Source organism: Pan troglodytes, chromosome 6, assembly GCF_028858775.2.
Source record: "Pan troglodytes isolate AG18354 chromosome 6, NHGRI_mPanTro3-v2.0_pri, whole genome shotgun sequence".
Lineage (NCBI taxonomy): Eukaryota > Metazoa > Chordata > Mammalia > Primates > Hominidae > Pan > Pan troglodytes.
The window spans coordinates 8,279,482-8,300,027 of record NC_072404.2 but is presented as its reverse complement, the minus strand read 5'-3'; the positions used below and the strand labels follow the sequence as shown (position 1 = coordinate 8,300,027).

Below are 20,546 nucleotides of genomic sequence, written 5' to 3'. Positions count from 1 at the left end.
ATTTTTTTCTATTTTTAGTAGAGACGGGGTTTCGCCGTGTTAACCAGGATGGTCTAGATCTCCTGACCTCGTGATACGCCCGCCTCGGCCTCCCGAAGTGCTGGGATTACAGGCGTGAGCCACCGCGCCTGGCTACTTTCACTCAGCATATTGTTTCTTTCTTTTTTTTATTGAGATGGGCTCTGGCTATGTTGCCCAGGCCGGTTTCGAACTCCTGGCCTCAAGCAATGTTCTCGCCTAGGCCTCCCAAAGTGCTGGGATTACAGGCGTGAGCCACTGCGCCCGGCTAGCATGCTGTTTGAGAGGCTTCTCCTTGTTGCCTGTGTCTGTAGTTTGCCCCTTTTTACTGCTGAGTAGTATCCATTGTATTAGCATAGAACAATTTGTTTATCCGTTGGCTGTTCATGAACCTCTGGCTTGTTTCCAACCTCTGGCTATTGTTTTTTTTTTTTTTTCTTTTTTCTTTTGAGACAGAGTCTCACTCTGTTGCCCAGGCTGGAGTGCAGTGGCATGATCTCAGCTCACTGCAAACTCCGCCTCCAGGGTTCAAATGGTTATCCTGCCTCAGCCTCCCAAGTAGCTGGGATTACAGGCGCACACAACCACACCCAGCTAATTTATGTATTCTTAGTAGAGACTGGGTTTCACCACATTGGACAGGCTGGCCTCGAACTCCTGACGTCAGGTCATCCATCCACCTTGGCCTCCCAAATTGTACCTCTGGCTATTGTAAATGAAGTTGCTGTGTAAATACTTGTACAAGTCTTTTTTTTTTTTTTTTTTTCAGAGATGGGCTCTTACTCTGTTGCCTAGGCTGGAGTGCAGTGGTGCAATCATAGCTCACTGCAGCCTCAACTTCTGGGATCAGGTGATCCTCCTGCCTCAGCCTCCAAGTAGCTGGGACCACAGACATGTGCCACCACACCCAGCTAATTGTTTTTGTTTTTGTTTTTTGAGACCGAGTCTCTCTCTGTCGCCCAGGCTGGAGTGCAGTGGCTTGATCTCAGCTTACTGCAACCTCTGCCTCCTGGGCTCGTGATCCTCCCACCTCAGCCCCCAAGTAGCTGAGACTACAGGCCCACACCACCACGCCCAGCTAATTTTTTTTCTGTATTTTTAGCAGAGACAGTGTTTCACTGTGTTTGCCAGGCTGGTCTCCAACTCCTGACCTCAAGTGATCCGCCCGCCTTGGCTTCCCAAAGTGTTGGGATTACAGGCGCGAGCCACTGTGCCCAGCACTTTTTTTGTTTTTGAGATGGAGTCTCGCTCCGTCACCCTGGCTGGAGTCCAGTGGTGCGATCTCAGCTCACTGCAACGTCTGCCTCCCGGGTTCAAGTGATTCTCCTGCCTCAGCCTGCCAAGTAGCTGGGACTACAGGTGCCCGCCACCACGCCTGGCTAATTTTTTGTATTTTTAGTAGAGACGTGGTTTCACCGTGTTAGCCAAGATGGTCTCCGATCTGCTGACCTCATGATCCGACCCCCTCAGCCTCCCAAAGTGCTGGGATTACAGGCATGAGCCACCGTGCCTGGCCTGTGCCCAGCCTTTTTAAAAATTATTTGTAGAGACTGAGGCTCCCTATGTTGCCCAATCTGGTCTGGAACTCCTGGGCTCAAGGGATCCTCCCTCGTTGGCCTTCCGAGTAGCTGAGACTACAGGTGTGTGCCCCTCTGCCTGCTAATTTTTAAATTTTTGTAGAGATGAGATCTCCCTATGTTGCCCAGACTGGTCTCATACTCCCAGTCTCAAGTGATCCTCCCGCCTTGGCCTCCCAAAGTGCTGGGATTACGGGCATGAGCCACTGTGCCTGGCCAACTTTTATGTTTAGACCTATGACGTGGGTTAATATTTGTTTATGGTATCCGGGAAGAGTTGAGGTTCATTTTTTTCTTCAAATCGACATTGATTCATTCAATGAGGTTAATTGAATTAATCCTTTACACAATTAAATTACCTTGGCACGTTTATTGAAAATCAATTAACCATATGTGAGTGAGTTAATTTCTGGGCTTTCTGTTCTGTTCCATTGATCTATTTGTGTCTCCCTATGACAATACCACATTATCTTGATTGCTGCTGCTTTATGTACTTATTTATTTAGAGACAGGGTCTCACTCTGCCACTCAGGCTGGAGTGCAGTGGTGTAATCTTGGCTCACCACAGCCTTGAACTGCTGGGCTCAAGCGATCCTCCTGCCTCAGCCTCCCAAGTAGCTGGAACTACAGGTGCGCACATCACCATGGCCAGCTACTATTTGTATTTTTAGTAGAAATGGGATTTCACCATGTTTGCCAGGATGTTCTTGATCTCTTGACCTTGGATCCACCCGCCTCAGCCTCCCACAATGTTGGGATTATAGGCGTGAGCCACTGCGCCCAGCCAAATTTTATTTTTTGTAAAGATGGGGCCTCACTATCTTGCCCAGGCTGGTCTCAAACTCCTGGGCTTGGCTGGGTACAGTGGTTCACACCTGTAATCCCAGCACTTTCGGAGGCTGAGGCAGGAGGATTGCTTGAGGTCAGGAGTTCAAGACCAGCCTGGGCAACATAGTGAGACCCTGTCTCTATTTTTTTTAATTTAAAAGAAACAAAAAAGAACTCCTGGGCTCAAGCAATCCTCCCACCTTAGCCTCCCAAAGTGTTGGGACTATAGGTGTAGCCACTGTGCCCAGCTTACTACAGCTTTAGAAGTCTTGAAATCAGATAGTAAGAATTCTCCAAGTTTGTTCCCTCTCTCTCTCCTTTCTTTCCCTCTTTTCTTTCTTTCTTTCTCTTTCTTTCTCTCTCTCTCTTTCTTTTTCCCTCCCTGCCTGCCTTCCTTCCTTTCTTTCTCTTACTTTCTTTTCTTCCTTCCCTTCCTTCTTTCCCTCCTTCCCTCCTTCCTTCCTTCCTTCCTTCCTTCCTTCCTTCCTTTTCTCTCTCTCTCTCTCTCACTGGAGTACAGCAGTCCCATTATAGCTCACAGTAGCCTTGATGTCCTGGACTTAAGCAGTCCTCCTGCCTCAGCCTTCCAGCTGGGACTACAGGTGTCCTCCACCACGCCCAGCTGATTTTTAAATTTTTGGTAGAGATGGGGTCTCAGTATGGTTGTCCAGGCTTGTCTCAAACTCCTGGGTCAAGTGATACTCCTACTTCGACCTTCCTAGGTGCTGGATCACAGGCGTCAGCCACCGCACCCAGCCTTCTCTAAGATTGTGTTGGTTATGCAAGATGATTTGCTTATCTATATCAATTTTATGAAATTTATAGCTCATAAATATCTGTGGAAAAAGCACGCTAGGATTAGGACTAGAACTGCACTGAGGATATAGATTCATTTGGGAAGAGCTGACGTCCTAATATGTCAATATAAATATCTGTTATCTTTAGTTTCTCTCAGCAATGTTTTGTAATTTTCTTTATTTTATTATATATGTGTGTATATTATATATACATATATATATATATATTTTTTTTCTGAGACAGCCTATGGCTCTGTCACCCAGGCTGGAGTGCAGTGGTGCGATCTTGGTTCACTGCAACCTTTGCTTCCGAGGCTCAAGCGATCCTCCCACCTCAGCCTGCCAACTAGCTGGAACTACAGGTGCAAGCCGACATGCCCATTTAATTTTTGTTTATTTTTTGTAGAGACAGGGTCTTGCTATGTTGCCTACACTGGTCTCGAACTCATGGCCTCAAGCCATCCTCCTGCCTTGCTTCCCAAAGTGCTGGGATTGCAGGACTGAGCCACCATGCCCGGCCTTGTAATATCTTTTAAAATTTGTCCTTAAATATTTCTTTTTTTTGAGACAGAATCTTGCTGTGTCACCCAGGCTGGAGTGCAGTGGCGTGATCTTGACTCACTTTAACCTCCATCTCCTGGGTTCAAGCAATTCTTGTGCCTCAGCCTGCGGAGTATCTGTATTTCCTGTTTTTTAATGCTATGGTATTTATTTATTTATTTATTTATTTATTTTGAGACGGAGTCTCACTCTGTTGCCCAGGCTGGAGTGCAGTGGTGTGATCTTGGCTCACTGCAAGCCCTGACTTCTGGGTTCACACCATTCTCCTGCCTCAGCCTCCTGAGTAGCTGGTATTACAGGCGCCTACCACCACGCCCGGCTAATTTTTTGTATTTTTAGTGGAGACGGGGTTTCACCGTGTTAGCCAGGATGGTCTTGATCTCCTGACCTCGTGATCTGCCCTCTTGGCCTCCTAAAGTGCTGGGATTACAGGCATGAGCCACCGCGCCTGGCCTATTTATTCTTTTTATATAGGTATTTTTTAAAGTTTATTTTCCAATAGTACATCGCTAGTATATAGAAATATAATTGAATTTTATATTTGATGTTGTATCTTATAATATGGCTAAATCAGATTATTAGTCTAGTAGCTTTTCTGGATTTGATGGAATTTTCTATGTATATTATTATATTGATATTGATTATGAATTAATTTTCTTTTCTTTTCTTTCTTTCTTTTTTTTTTTTTTTTGAGACAGAGTCTCGCTCTGTCGCCAGGCTGGAGTGCAGTAGTGCAATCTTTGCTCACTGCAACTTTCGCCTCCCTGGCTCAAGCGATTCTCCTGCCTCAGCCTCCCAAGTAGCTGCAATTACAGGTGCCTGCCACCATGCCTGGCTAATTTTTTGTATTTTTAGTAGAGACGGGGTTTCACCATGTTGGCCAGGCTGGTCTTGAATTCCTGACCGCAAGTGACCCACCCGCCTCGGCCTCCCAAAGTTTTGGGATTACAGGCGTGAGCCACCGCGCCCGGCGTCTAGGAATTTTCTGTGTATATTATATTGGTTATGACTTAATCTTCTTTTCTATCCATATGCATTCTTTTCTTTTTCTTGCTTCACTGTTGTTTTAGGAAAAACCATGTTTTTCCTGCATTCTCACTTCCCCACAGCAGTCGAAAGAGGGAGGCTTCTGTGCCCAAATGTGTGGGGGTTTCCCACAGATCAAGCAGCAGGCACAGCTGGGTGTCCTCCACTCAGCTCTGAGACTGTCTGCCTGGAGATAGAGCTGGATACCACAGGTTGGGGGCTCAGTTCCCAAGACTACCTATCCCCCCAGACCCTGATCACAAGTCTGGGCCTCTCGAACTTTTGACTGACTGGCTTCATGTTGAGGTTCCCAGGACCGTCTTTTGGGGTTCAATTAATTTGCTGGAGTGGCTCACAGCACTCCAGGAAATGCATACATTTACTGGTTTATTAGAAAGGATATTGCAAAAGGGCTGGGCACGGTGGCTCACGCCTGTAATCCCAGCACTTTGGAGGCCAAGGCGGGCAGATCACTTGAGGTTGGGAGTTCAAGACCAGCCTGGGCAACATGGTGAAACCCTGTCTCTACTAAAAATACAAAAATTAGCTGGACGTGGTGGCGGGCACCTGTAATCCCAGCTACTTGGAAGGCTGAGGCAGGAGAATCACTTGAGCCTGGGAAGTGGAGGTTGTGGTGAGCCGAGATGCCGCCACTGCACTCCAGCCTGGGCAAGAGAGTGAGACCCTGTCTCAAAAAAAAAAAAAAAAGAAAAAAGGGCCGGGCGCAGTGGCTCATGCCTGTAATCCCAGCACTTTGGGAGGCCGAGGTGGTCTGATCACTTGAGGTCAGGAGTTCGAGACCAGCCTGGCTAACATGGTGAAATCCAGTCTCTACTGAAAATACAAAAATTAGCCGTGGTGGCATGCACCTGTAATCTCAGCTACTTGGGGCGGGGGGTGGGTGGAGTGGCGAATTGCTTGAACCCAGGAGGCGGAGGTTGCGGTGAGCCGAGATTGCACCACTGCACTCCAGCCTGGGGAACAGAGCGAGACTTTGTCTCAAAAAAAAAAAAAAGGACATTGCAAAAAATATGGATGAAGAGCTGACTAGGGCCAGGTCTGGGGCAGGGGCGGTGGAGCTTCCATACCCCTCCCCGTGCTACTTTCCAGGAACCTTCTCTGTTGTGCATCCAGAAGCTCCACCACCCAGTCCTCTTGGATTTTTATGGAGGCTTCATGACATCAGCTTTCCTTCCCCCAGGGAATAGGGCTGGATGCAGTCTGGGAAGGGTCTTAAGACCCACAGTCTTAAGGTGGGGGAAGGTTAGAGTCTTGCCCTGGGGCAGGCAAAAGGAGACCAGGAGAAGGTCAGAGGCTGCCCGAGGCCTAACAGACAACATCATCACAAAACACTGTAGCAAGGACCATGGAGTTACGAGCCAGGAGCCCCGCACGAAAAACAACGTAGTTCATAACACCACAACTGTGTGCCGACTAGGCCAGCAATAGGGTGCTGACTGTGGGTGATAAGATGCTCTATATCTAGCCTTGTTCCCAAGCATTAAGCATTACCTTTTTTTAAAATTTTATTTTTATTTATTTTTTATTTTTATTTTTATTTATTTATTTTTTTGAGATGGAGTCTTGCTCTGGTCCAGGCTGGAGTGCAGTGGCGCAGTCTTGGCTCACTGTAACCTCCGCCTCCTGGGTTCAAGCGATTCTCCTGCCTCAGCCTCCCGAGTAGCTGAGATTACAGGCGCCTGCCACCACACCTGGCTAATTTTTTGTATTGTGTATGTTTTGTTTTTTTTTTTGAGATGGAATCTTGCTCTGTCACCCAGGCTGGAGTGCAGTGGCGTGATCTCGGCTCACTGCAAGCTCTGTCTCCCGGGTTCACACGATTCTCCTGCCTCAGCCTCCCGAATAGCTGGGACTACAGGCGCCCGCCAACACACCTGGCTAACTTTTTTGTATTTTTAGTAGAGACGGGGTTTCACCATGTTAGCCAGGATGGTCTCGATCTCCTGACCTCGTGATCCACCCATCTCGGCCTCCCAAAGTGCTGGGATTACAGGCGTGAGCCACCGCGCCTGGCCAGTTTTTGGTATTTTTAGTAGAGACAGGATTTCACCAGGTTAGCCAGGATGGTCTCGATCTCCTGATCTTGTGATCCGCCCGCCTAGGCCTCCCAAAGTGCTGGGATTACAGGCGTGAGCCACCGTGACTGGCCACATTCAGTATTTCGATTGAAATATTGAAAGCATTCAGTGGTTGGGCATGATGGCTCATGCCTGTGATCCCAACACTTTGGGAGGCCAAGGGAGGAGGATCATTTGAGCCCAGGAGTTGAAGACCAGCCTGGGCAATATAGTGAGACCCTGTCTCTACAGAAAATAAAAAAACAGGCCAGGCGTGGTGGCTCACACCTGTAATCCCAGCACTTTGGGAGGCCAAGGCAGGCGGATCACTTGAAGTCAGGAGTTTGAGACTAGCCTGCCTGGCCAGCGTGGAGAAACCCCTGTCTCTATTAAAAACAGAAAAATTAGCCGGGCCTGGTGACACGTGCCTGTAGTCCCAGCTACTTGGGAGGCTGAGGCAGGAGAATCACTTGAATCCTTGAAAGGCAGAGGTTGCAGTGAGCTGAGATCATGTCACAACACTCCAGCCTGGGTGACAGAGTGAGTCTCCATCTCAAAACAAACAAACAAATAAATAAAATCAAAATAAAAAAATAGGTTGGGCATGGTGGTGCGCACCTGTGGTCCCAGCTATGTGGGAAGCTGGGACAGGAGGGTCCGTTGAGCCCAGCAGGTCCAGAAAGTTGCAGTGAGCCATGATCGTGCCGCTGCACTCCAGCCTGGGTGACAAATGGGGACCTTGTTTCGAAAAAAAAAAAGGAAATAAAAAGAAAATGCTGGCCAGGCGCGGTGGCTCACGCCTGTAATCCCAGCACTTTGGGAGGCCAAGGCGGGCGGATCACGAGGTCAGGAGATAGAGACCATCCTGGCTAACACGGTGAAACGCCGTTTCTACTTGAAATACAAAAAATTAGGCCGGGTGCAGTGGCTCACGCCTGTAATCCCAGCACTTTGGGAGGCCGAGGCAGGCGGATCATGAGGTCAGGAGATCGAGACCATCCTGGCTAACACAGTGAAACCCCATCTCTACTAAAAACACAAAAAATTAGCCGGGCGTGGTGGCGGGCACATGTAGTCCCAGCGACTCTGGAGGCTGAGGCAGGAGAATGGCATGAACCAGAGATGCAGAGCTTGCAGTTAGCCGAGATCGCGCCACTACACTCCAGCCTGGGCGACAGAGCGAGACTCCGTTTCAAAAAATAAAAATAAAAAAATTAGCCAGGCGTGGTGGTGGGCGCCTGTAGTCCCAGCTACTTGGGAGGCTTAGGCAGGAGAATGGCGTGAACCCAGGAGGCGGAGCTTACAGTGAGCTGAGATTGCATCACAGCACTCCAGCCTGGGCAACAGAGCCAGACTCTGTCTCAAAAAAAAAAAAGAAAATAAAATAAAAGGAAAAAGGAAATGCCTTGTGAAGACAGACATACAAGGAGAAGGCAGCTGTGTGATGACAGAGGCAGAGACTGAGGTGACGTGTTCACAAACCAGGAACCCCCTAGGAGACAAACACCAGAAGCTGTAAGAAGCAAGAAGGAATCCTCCCCTGTGAGTTTCAGAGACAGCGTGGCCCTGCCGGCAACTTGATTTCAGACTTCTAGCCTCAAGCACTCTGAGACAATATGTTTCTGTTGTTTCAAGCCACCAAGTTCGTAATATTTTTAAAAAAATTATTTTTATATTACCTTTTGTAGAGGCAGGGTTTTGCCATTTTGCCCAGGCTGGTCTCGAACTTGTGAGCTCAAGTGATCTGCCTGCCTCGGCCTCCCAAAGTGCTGGGATTATAGGTGTGAGCCACTGCGCCCAGCCCCTTGCGATACTTCTCTATGGCACCCCAGGGAAACTAATATATATGGTGAATTACCTTGATTTATTTTGAAATATTAAACCAAGCTTGCATTTCATTTGGTCACAACATTTTATCCCTTTAATTTAATTTAATTCAATTAATTATTATTATTATTTTTTGAGACAGAATGAGACTCTGTCGCCCAGGCTGGAGTGCAGTGGCGTGATCTCGGCTCACTGCAAGCTCTGCCTCCTGGGTTCAAGCCATTCTCCTGCCTCAGCCTCCCGAGTAGCTGGGACTACAGACGCCCACCACCACGCCCAGCTAATTTTTTTGTATTTTTAGTAGAGACGGGGTTTCACCGTGTTAGCCAGGATGGTCTTGATCTCCTGACCTCGTGATCTGCCCGCCTTGGCCTTCCAAAGTGCTGGGATTACAGGCGTGAGCCACCGTGCCCGGCCCCTTTTATTTTATTTATTAAGAGACAGGGTCTCACTCTCTTGCTAGGCTGGAGTTCAGTGGCATGATCACAGCTCACTGCAACCTCCACCTCCCTGGTTCGAGCGATCCTCTTGCCTCAGCCTCCCGAGTAACTAGGATCACAGACATGTGCCACCATGCCTGGCTAATTTTTGTATTTTTTGTAGAGACAGGGGTCTCACTATTTTGCCCAGGGTGGTCTTGAACTCCTGAATTCCTCCCAGCTCAGCCTCCCACAGTGCTGGGATTATAGGCATGAGCCACCGTGCCTGGCTGATTTATCTCTTTCCTCTTACATTTACTATAAGCAGCAAGAAAAAACCAAGCCTCACTTTCAATACTTTGCTTGGAAGTCTTCTCAGTTAAATATCCAAGTTTATAATTTATGAGGTTGGCTTTGCATATAATTCAAAGATACATTCCCGCTAAGATTTCTGAGACTACATAATAGGGTCCTCCTTTCTCCAGTTTCCAAGAACACATTCCTATTACCTTCTTTTATTTTTTTATTTTTATTAAAAAAATTTTTTTCTGAGACAGAGTCTTGCTCTGTTGCCGAGGCTGGGGTGCAGTGGCACGATCTTGGCTCACTGCAGTCTCCGCCTCCCAAGTTCAAGCAATTCTCATGCCTCAGCTCCTGAGTAGCTAGGATTACAGGCGCTTGCCAACACACCCAGCTAATTTTTTATATATATATTTTGTAGAGACAGGGTTTTGCCATGTTGCCCAAGCTGGTCTCAAATTCCTGAGCTCAAGCAATCCACCCACCTCAGCCTCCCAAAGTGCTGGGATTACAGGCATGAGCCACCCCACCTGGCCTGATATTCCTCATTACATTCTGAGCCCTCATCAGCAGCACCTTTGTCTGTATTGTTACCAAGAGTCTGTTTGTGACCATTTAGGCATCCTCCCAGATGATTTAGGTTTTCTGTGCCACGTTCCTCATTTCCTTCTAAAAGTCCTCACTAGCAGAGTTTTTAACTTCCCTATTTCTAGTAACAACCAATTCCAGGAAACCTAAGCTTTTTCTGTATCCACCTCAAAACTTTTCCACTGCCGCTGGCGTGATGGTGCACGCCTACAGTCCCAGCACTTTGGGAGGCTGGGGCAGGAAGATTGCTTGAGCCCAGGAGATTGATGCTGCAGTGAGCTCTGATTGCACCACTGTGCCCTAGCCTAGTCAAGAGAGCAAAACTCTGTCTCTAAAAAAATTTTTTTATAAAAGCAGTGGGCCAGGCATGGTGGCTCATGCGTGTAATCCTGGCACTTTGGGAGGCCAAGGCAGGAGGATAGCTTGAGACTGTCCTTGAGACTGGCCTGGGCAATACAGTGAGACACCATTCTACAAAAAATAAATAGCCTGTAGCTGGGACTACAGGCGTGTGCCACCATGCCTGGCTACATGGCCAATGCCTGCAGTCCCAGCTACGCAGCAGGCTGAGGAAGGAGGATCTCTTGTACCCAGGAGACTGAGGCTGCAGTGAGCCATGATCCTACCACTGCACTCCGGCCTGGGTGTGATAGCAAGACCCTGTCTCAAAAAATTAAAAAAAGGAAGAGTGTTGAGAAGAAATTGGTAGCTTTATAACACAGGGCAAATGCCCACAAGGGTTGTGAGAATGGTGTCTTGCAGCCTAGGCTGGAATCTCAGCTCCGGGATCTTAGGGTGTTGAAGTTTTCTGGTCTTGGTTGCCTGCAAAGTGCTGATCATACCACTTCCTAAATTTTTTTTATTCTTAGTTTATTTTTATTTTTATTTTTTTGAAAAATAGGTCAGTCACAGTGGCTCACTCTTGTAATTCTAGCACTTTAGGAGGCTGAGGTGGGCAGATTGCCTGAGCTCAGGAGTTCGAGACCACCCTGGGCAACATGGTGAAACCCTGTCTCTACTAAAATACAAAAAATTAGCTAGGTGTGGTGGCGCATGCCTGTAATCCCAGCTACTTGGGAGGCTGAGGCAGGAGAATTGTTTGAACCTGGGAGGTGGAGGTTGTAGTGAGCCAAGATCACACCACTGCACTCTAGCCTGGACGACACAGTGAAACTCTGTCTCAAAAAAAAAAAAAAGAAAAGAAAAAATAGAGATGGGGTCTCACTACGTTGCCCAGGCTGGTTTTGAATTCCTGGGCTCAAGCAACCCTCCTGCCTTGGCCTCTCAAAGTGCTATGATTACAGACGTGAGCCACTGCCCCCGGCCAGGATGAGATACATTCTTTTTTTATAAATTCTTTTTTTTGAGATGGAGTCTTGCCCTTGCCACCCCAGGCTGGAGTACAGTGGCGTGATCTCAGCTCACTGCAACCTCTGCCTCCCGGGTTCAAGCGATTATCCTGCCTCAGCCTCCCAAGTAGCTGGGACTAGAAGCATGCACCACCATGCCCAGCTTATTTTTGTATTTTTAGTAGAGACGGGGTTTTACCATGTTGGCTAGGCTGGTCTTGAACTCTTGACCTCAGATGATCCACCTGAGGTTGCAGTGAGCCGAGATGGTGCCACTGCACTCAAGCCTGGGCAACAGAGCAAGTCTCGGTCTCAAAACAAAAACAAAAAACCAAGAAGACTCAGTTCCTAGTATGCATTCAATACGTGTTAGCGTGGTTAGTGTTTGGTGCTGTCCTGGCTTCTGGCGTGCCAGGCACGTGGTAGTACTGCACTTCTGGTCCTTCTGAGGTTGAGCGAGACCACATCACTGGTCCTGGCCAATGCGTCGTGAACAGCAATGAGTCTTACTTCTGGGCCATATCATTTAGCGGCTCCTGCAGCATCCTCCAGATCCTTTCTCTCTGTCAACATGGCAGAAATGCAGGATGGTGGCCGCTCTATGATCCTGGGTCTCTGCGTGCCGGTGACAAACATGAACCCCTTTGTGACTTTAAGCCTCTGGGATTTGAGATTGTTACTGCAGCATGATATAGCCTATCCTAAACAACTCATTAGCCATTATTAGTATTTCTAAGATACGTTAAACCATGCATTACCCATTATTAGTTTTTTTTGTTTGTTGGTTGTTTTTTTTTTTTTTTTTTTTTTTTTTGAGACAGACTCTCGCTCTGTCGCCCTGGCTGGAGTGCAGTGGCACAATCTCAGCTCACTGCAACCTCCACCCCCAAAGTTCAAGCGATTTTCATGCCTCAGCTTCCTGAGCAGATGAGATTACAGGCACCTGCCATCATGTCCAGCTAATTTTTGTATTTTTAGTAGGAATGAGGTTTCACCGTATTGGCCGGGCTGGTCTAGAACTCCTGACCTCAGATGATCCACTGGCCTTGGCCTCCCAAAGTGCTGGGATTACAGGTGTAAGCCACCATGCCTGGCCCACACCATTTATTTATTTATTTATTTAGAGACGGAGTCTTGCTCTGTTGCCCAGGCTGGAGTGCAGCTGCAAGATCTTGGCTTACTGCAACCTCTGCCTCCCAGGTTCAAGTAATTCTCTTGCTTCAGCCTCCCGAGTAGCTGGGATAACAGGTGCCCACCACCACGCCCGGCTATTTTTTTTATTTTTAGTAGAGACAGGGTTTCACCATGTTGCCCAGGCTGGTCTTGAACTCCTGGCCACAGGTGATCCACATACCTCAGCCTCCCAAAGTGCTGGGATTACAGGCGTGACCCATGGCACCTGGCCCACAGCATTTATTTTATTTTCTTCTATTTTATTTTACTTTTGAGATGGAGTCTCAATCTGTCACCCAGGCTGGAGTGCAGTGGCGCGATTATGGCTCACTGCAACATCCACCTCCTGGGTTCAAGCGATTCTCCTGCCTCAGCCTCCCGAGTAGCTGGGATTACAGGCGTGCGCCACCACACCCAGTTAATTTTGTATTTTTAGTAGAGATGGGGTTTCATCATGTTAGCCAGGCTGATCTCGAACCCCTGACCTCAGGTGATCCACCCGCCTTGGCCTCCCAAAGTGCTGGGACTACAAGTGTGAGCCACGGCGCCCAGCCAGCATTTATTTTTAAGTGATGGGGTCTTGCTCTGTGGCCCAGGCTGGAATACGGTGGCACAATCATAGCTCACTGTAGCTTCCACCTCCTGGACTGAAGCACTTCTCCTGCCTTGGCCTCCCAAAGCACTGCGATTATAGGCGTGAGCCACCACACCAGCATTTTAGTAACTCCTTCTGGAAGGTCCTTAGCAGGTCCTTTCTGCACATCCTCCTGTGTAGTTAAATTCTGACTCCCATGCTCTGCATGCTAAGTTCTGTCCATTTGCCCAGCTAGTTCCCATTTTCCTAAATGAAAAGCACTACATGTGAATCAAAAAAACAGATTAACCATCGTGATATAACTGGGTTCTTGCTACTAAGCAAAATGTTTTAGAATTGAGAAATTTGAGGCCGGGCGCAGTGGCTCACGCCTATAATCCCAGCACTTTGGGAGGCTTAGGCGGCAGATCACCTGAGGCCAGGAGTTCGAGACCAGTTTGGCCAATATGGTGAAAGCTCGTCTCTACTAAAAATACAAAAATTAGCTGGACATGGTGGCGGGCGCCTGTAATCCGAGCTACTCGGGAGGCTGAGGCAGGAGAATCGCTTGAACCCGGGAGGCAGAGGTTGCAGGGAGCCGAGATCCGAGATCGCAACATTGCACTCCAGCCTGGGTGAGAAGCGTGAGACTCTCAAAAAAAAAAAAAAAAAAAAAAAAAAAAAAAAAAAGGCCGGGCGCGGTGGCTCACGGCTGTAATCCCAGCACTTTGGGAGGCCGAGGAGGGCGGATCACAAGGTAAGGAGATCGAGACCACAGTGAAACCCCGTCTCTGCTAAAAACACAAAAAATTAGCCAGGCGTAGTGGCGGGCGCCTGTAATTCCAGCTACTTGGGAGGCTGAGGCAGGAGAATGGCAGGAACCTGGGAGGAGGAGCTTGCAGTGAGCCGAGATCACGCCACTGCACTCCAGCCTGGGTGACAGAGTGAGACTCCGTCTCAAAAAAAAAAAAAAAGAAATTCCATTTTCTTTTTACAGTTCCCTGAATATACAGGAATAGTATTCTTTGGGGAGGATAGGCTGAAGGCAGACATGTGTCGGTGCACATTCCCAAGGCACTCTCCAAACACTAGAGGGATCCAGCAGCGGAGCTGACGATGTATGAAGACTGCCTTTCCTCTCCTGCAGGCATTCTGAATTAGAGCCGATTACTCCCCCCGCCGTTTCCTGCCACAGCCCTCACGTTCCCACCTGTAGCCCTGGCTTTATTCTGCGTGTGTGAGAATTCTGCTGTGTTCTTCTCCACCTGCTTCCATCAGGAGGCTTTGCAGGACAGAGACTTTGTCTGGCTGTCCCTGCATTTCCTCCCACCGGCTACACACATTTTGTTTTTGTTTTTATTTTTATTTTACTTATTTATTTATTGTGAGACAGAGTTTCACTGTCACCCAGACTGGAGTGCAGTGGCGCGATCTCGGCTCACTGCAACCTCCGCCTGCTGGGTTCAAGCGATTCTCTTGCCTCAGCCTCCCAAGTAGTTGGGATTACAGGCACTACCACCAGGCCCGGCTAATTTTTGTATTTTTAGTAGAGACAGGGTTTCACATGTTGGCCAGGCTGGTCTCAAACTCCTGACCTCAGGTGATCCGCCTGCTTCGGCCTCCCAAATTGCTGGGATTACAGGCGTGAGCCACCGCGCCTGGCCTTGTTTATATTTTCAGAGCCAGAGCCTCACTCTGTCATCCAGACTGGAGTGGAGCAGGGCAATTCTGGCTCACTGCAGCCTCTACCTCCCAGGCTCAAGCGATCCTCCTACCTCAGCCTTTCGTGTAGCTGGGACTACAGGCACACACCACCACCAGGCTAATTTTTTTGTTTGTATTTTTTGTAGAGTCAGGGTCTTGCTGTGTTGCCAGGCTGGTCTTGAACTCCTGGGCTCAAGTCATCCTCCTGCCTTGGCCTCTCAAAGTGCTGAGATTGCAGGTGTGAGCTGCCGTGCCCAGCTGCTAGCCATACAAATTTTGATACATAGTAAATACTCAGGAAATGTTCACAGGAATAAGACAAACTTTTCAACTTAGAGCAGGGGTCTTCCAACTGGGCTGCACATTTGAATTATCTGAGGAACTTTTAAAAAAATCCTCCCCCACAACCTCCGCCTCCCAGGTTCAAGCAAATCTCCTGCCTCAGCCTCCAGAGTAGCTGGAATTACAGGCATATGACACCATGCCCGGCTAATTTTGTATTTTTAGTAGAGAGGGGGTTTCTTCATGTTGGTCAGGCTGGTCTAAAACTCCCGATCTCAGGTGATCCGCCCGCCTCAGGCTCCCAAAGTGCTGGGATTACAGGCGTGAGCCATGTGCCTGGCCTCACATGTAAAATGTAAAAATACAATAAAGGTATTATTGTACTTTTATACTTGTATAACGATTTACGTTTTTTTTTTTTTTTTTTTTTTGAGATGTAGTCTCCTTCTGTTGCCCAGGCTGGAGTGCAGTGGCATGATCTCGGCTCACTGCAACCTCTGCCTCCTAGGTTCAAGCAATTCTCTTGCCTCAGCCTCCCGAGTAGCTGGGACTACAGACGCCTGTCACCACACCCAGCTAATTTTTTTTTTTTTTTTTTGAGACGGAGTCTCGCTCTGTTGCCCAGGCTAGAGTGCAGTGGCATGATCTCGGCTCACTGCAACCTCTGCCTCCTGGGTTCAAGCAATTCTCTTGCCTTAGCCTCCCGAGTAGCTGGGACTACAGGCGCCCGCCACCACACCCAGCTAATTTTTGGTATTTTTAGTAGAGACGGGTTTTCACCGTGTTAGCCAGGATGATCTCGATCTCCTGACCTTGTGATCTGCCCACCTCAGCCTCCCAAAGTGCTGGGATTACAGGCGTGAGCCACCGCACCCGGCCCACACCTAGCTAATTTTTGTATTTTTAGTAGAGACGGGGTTTTACCATGTTGGCCATGGTTGGCCAAGCTTGTCTTGAACTTCTGACCTCAGGTGATCCGCCCACCTCTGCCTCCCAAAGTGCTGGGATTACAGGCATGAGCCACCATGCCTGGCCACAATTTACAGTTTTTTATTTTATTTTATTTTTTTTGAGGCAGGGTCTTACTCTGTCACCCAGGCTGGAGTGCAGTGGTGTGATCTCAGCTCACTGCAACGTCTGCCTCCCCGGGTCAAGTGGTTCTCCCACGTCAGCTTCTTCCCCAGTAGCTGGGATTACAGGCATGCACCACAACGCCCGGCTAAGTTTTGTATTTTTATTGGAGACGGGGTTTCCCTGTGTTGACCAGGCTGGTCTTGAACTTCTGAACTCAGGTGATCTGCTGGTCTCGGCCTCCCAAAGTTCTGGGGTTACAGGCGTGAGCCACCGTATCCGGCCAATTTACAGTTTTTTAGTGCAACAATTTTATTTTTATTTTTTATTTTTAGACAAAGAGGCTCGCTCTATCACCCAGGCTGGAGTGCAGTGATGCGATCACAGCTCACCACAGCCTTGACATCCTGGGCTCAAGCAATCCTCTTGCCTTGGCCTTCAGGGTAGCTGGGACTATAGGTGTGTGCCATTGTGCCTGGCTTTTTTTTTTTTTAGAGATGGGGTCTCACTATGTTGCCCAGGTTGGTCTAGAATTCCTGGGCTCAAGTGATCCTCCTGCCTCGACCTCCCAAAGTGCTGGAATTACAGGCATGTGCCACTGTGCCCAGCTGAGTACAATTAATTTTAATTTTTTTTTTTTTTTTGAGACAAAGTCTCCCTGTTTTCGCCCAAGCTGGAGTACAATGGCGCAATCTCAGGTCACTGCAACATCCGCCTCCCAGGTTCAAGCGATCTCCTGCCTCAGCCTCCCGAGTAGCTGGGATTACAGGTGCCTGCCACCATGCCCAGCTAATTTTTTTTTTCTTTTTTTTTTTTTGAGACAGAGTTTCGCTCTTTTGCCGAGGCTGGAGTGCAGTGGCACGATCTCGGCTCACTGCAAGCTCTGCCTCCCAGGTTCACACCATTCTCCTGCCTCAGCCTCCCGAGTAGCTGGGATTACAGGCGCCCGGTAGAGACTGTAGTGGTTTCCTCATGTTGGCCAGGCTGGTCTTGAACTCCTGACCTCAGGTGATCTGCCTGCCTTAGCCTCCCAAAGTGCTGGGATTACAGGTGTGAGCAACTGCGCCTGGCTACAAATTTAATAAGTAAATATTTTATAATCTAGTTTGAGACCAAAAATATGTAGCAAACAGCTGGGCATGGTGGCCTGTGTCTTAGTCCCAGCTACTTGGGAGGCTGAGGTGGGAGGACTGATTGAGGCCAGGAGTTTGAAGCCATAGTGAGCTATGATTGGACCGCTACAGTCCAGCCTGGGCAACACCGCAAGACCCTGCCTCTAATAAAAATATGATCAGGAAGTGGATAGAGTATATATGTGTGCGTGGCACAGGGAAAGTGCTGAGTACATTACTTGGTGGCAACAGCAGCTGGAAGGAAGTGAGGGTGGAGGAAGGAAGCAGCTATCAGATATGGGGGGAGGTCACAGGATCCTGCCATGTCCCACTGTGCCTTGGGAAAGTTGTTATATGTCCATCGGCAGAAGGACATCTCGATCTCGGCTCACTGCAACCTTGGCCTCCCAGGTTATGGTGGAGAGAGCATCACTGGTGTGCCTGCTTGCATGGAGGTCCTGGTGTGCGGGGACCCTATGGCGTCCTAGGTGCAGTCATCTGTTACCGAGGCAGGGTCCAGCAGCTATAGCCAGAGGAAGTAACTACCTTGTGAGAAGGGGACGCTTCCTAGGACCTGACATGGTTCTGGGCTCTTGGTTCTGTAATCAACTCCCCGGACATTGTGTGACATCAGTGTTAGAAGGTCCAGGATGGCCGGGCACGGTGGCTCACACCTGTAATCCCAGCACTTTGGAAGGCCAAGGCAGGCGGATCACCTGAGGTCAGGAGTTCGAGACCAGCCTGGCCAACACGGTGAAACCCCATCTCTACTAAAAATACAAAAATTAGCTGGCTGTGGTGGCACACGCCTGTAATACCAGCTACATGGGAGGCTGAGACAGGAGAATCGCTTGACCTGGGAGGCGGAGGTTGCAGTGAGCCAAGATCATGCCACTGCCCTCCACTCCAGGCAACAGAGTGAGACTCTGTCTCAAAAAAAAAAAAAAAAAAAAGAAGGTGCAGGATCCTTCGTTTGGAAACAAGCCCTTCCTGATGCAGGCCTACCAGTCTCCATGCCAAACCCCACACTTTTAGCCTGGAATGACCACAGCATCTGCAGCTGATGTCTCAGAGCCTTCGTGCCCTCCTCCTGCTTAACTCCTTATTCCTCCAGCCCTAACTCTGGTACCACCCATCCAGGGATCCCTTCACCCATGTAGGGAAGGGATCGCCCTTCACCCTTCACCCTCTTCTGCGGGGTGCTCCACAGCCTTGCTCCCGTTTTGGAACAGTCAGCACACTTGCTCCACTCTGGCCATCTGTGCCTCCTCCAGATCAAGGAATGCACAGGAAACATCTTTGTATTCTCAGCACCCAGCACAGGGCTTCCTGACCTCCTGGTAGCAGCCAGCAAACCTGAGTGGGCCAGTGGGTGGGTGGATAAATGCAGGATGCAGTGAGTGAGTGAGTGAGTGGGTGGGTGGATGAATGCAGGATGCAGTGAGTGAGTGGGTGGGTGAATGAATGAATGCAGGATGCAGTGAGTGAGTGGTTGTGTGAATGAATGCAGGATGCAGTGCGTGAGTGAGTGAGTGGGTGAATGAATGAATGCAGGATGCAGTGAGTGAGTGGTTGTGTGAATGAATGCAGGATGCAGTGCGTGAGTGAGTGGGTGAATGAATGAATGAATGCAGGATGCAGTGAGTGAGTGGGTGAATGCAGGATGCAGTGAGTGAGTGGTTGCATGAATGAATGCAGGATGCAGTGCATGAGTGAGTGGGTGAATGAATGAATGCAGGATGCAGTGAGTGAGTGGGTGGGTGAATGAATGCAGGATGCAGTGAGTGAGTGAGTGAGTGGTTGCGTGAATGAATTCAGGATGCAGAGAGTGAGTGAGTGGGTGAATGAATGAATGCAGGATGCAGTGAGTGAGTGGGTGAATGAATGAATGCAGGATGCAGTGAGTGAGTGGGTGAATGAATGAATGCAGGATGCAGTGAGTGAGTGGGTGGGTGAGTGAATGCAGGATGCAGTGAGTGAGTGGGTGAATGAATGCAGAGTGCAGTGAGTGAGTGGTTGCGTGAATGAAAGCAGGATGCAGTGAGTGAGTGAGTGGGTGAATGAATGCAGGATGATGTGCATGAGTGAGTGGGTGGGTAGATGAATGAATGCAGGATGCAGTGAGTGGGTGAGTGAGTGGGTGAATTAATGCAGGATGCAGTGAATGAGTGGGTGAATGAATGTATGAAGAAGCAGTGAGTGAGTGAGTGGATGAATGAATGCAGGATGCAGTGAGTGAGTGAGTGGGTGGATGAATGAATGCAGGATGCAGTTAGTGAGTGAGTGAATGAATGAATGCAGGATGCAGTAAGTGAGTGGGTGAATGAATGAATGCAGGATGCAGTGAGTGAGTGAATGAATGAATGAATGTAGGATGCAGTAAGTGAGTGAGTGGGTGAATGAATGAATGCAGGATGCAGTGAGTGAGTGAATGAATGAATGCAGAATGCAGTGAGTGGGTTGGTGAATGAATGAATGCAGGATGCAGTGAGTGAGTGAGTGTGTGAATGAATGTACGAAAAGGAATAAGTGAGTGAGTGAATGGATGAATGAATGCAGGATGCAGTGCATGAGTGAGTGAGTGGGTGGATGAATGAATGCAGGATGCAGTGAGTGACTGAATAAATGCAGGATGCAGTGAGTGAGTGAATGAATGCAGGATGCAGTGAGTGAGTGGGTGAATGAATGAATGCAGGATGCAGTGAGTGAGTGGGTGAGTGGGTGAATGAATGCAGGATGCAGTGAGTGAGTGAGTGAATGAGTGAATGCAGGATGCAGAGAGTGAGTGCGTGAGTGGGTGAATGAATGCAGGATGCAGTGGGTGAGTGGGTGAATGAATGCAGGATGCAGTGCGTGAGTGGGTGAATGAATGAATGCAGGATGCAGTGCGTGAGTGAGTGGGTGAATGAATGAATGAATGCAGGATGCAGTGAGTGGGTGAATGAATGCAGGATGCAGTGAGTGGGTGAATGAATGCAGGATGCAGTGAGTGAGTGAGTGGCTGGATGAATGCAGGATGCGGTGAGTGTGTGAGTGGATGAATGAATGTAGGATGCAGTGAGTGAGTGGGTGAATGAATGAATGCAGGATGCAGTGCGTGGGTGAGCGAATGAGTGGGTGAGTGGATGAATGAGGAAGTGCGAGTCAGAAAACCCCAGTGTAACCGGTGAATGAGCGAACAAGGGCGTGACTGGGCGAGGAGAGATGGGAGTGAATGAGGGTGCGGTGGGTGCAGGCTTGCGCCTGAGGCAGTGCACCTGCG

At 48.8% G+C, this 20,546-nt stretch overlaps 1 protein-coding gene across 1 annotated transcript in view; it reads left to right on the top strand.

The window, feature by feature from the left end:
* The window catches only part of SNX8 (sorting nexin 8), a 95,152-nt gene that overhangs the window by 19,887 nt on the left and 54,719 nt on the right, over positions 1 to 20,546 (top strand). The window lies entirely within an intron of this gene.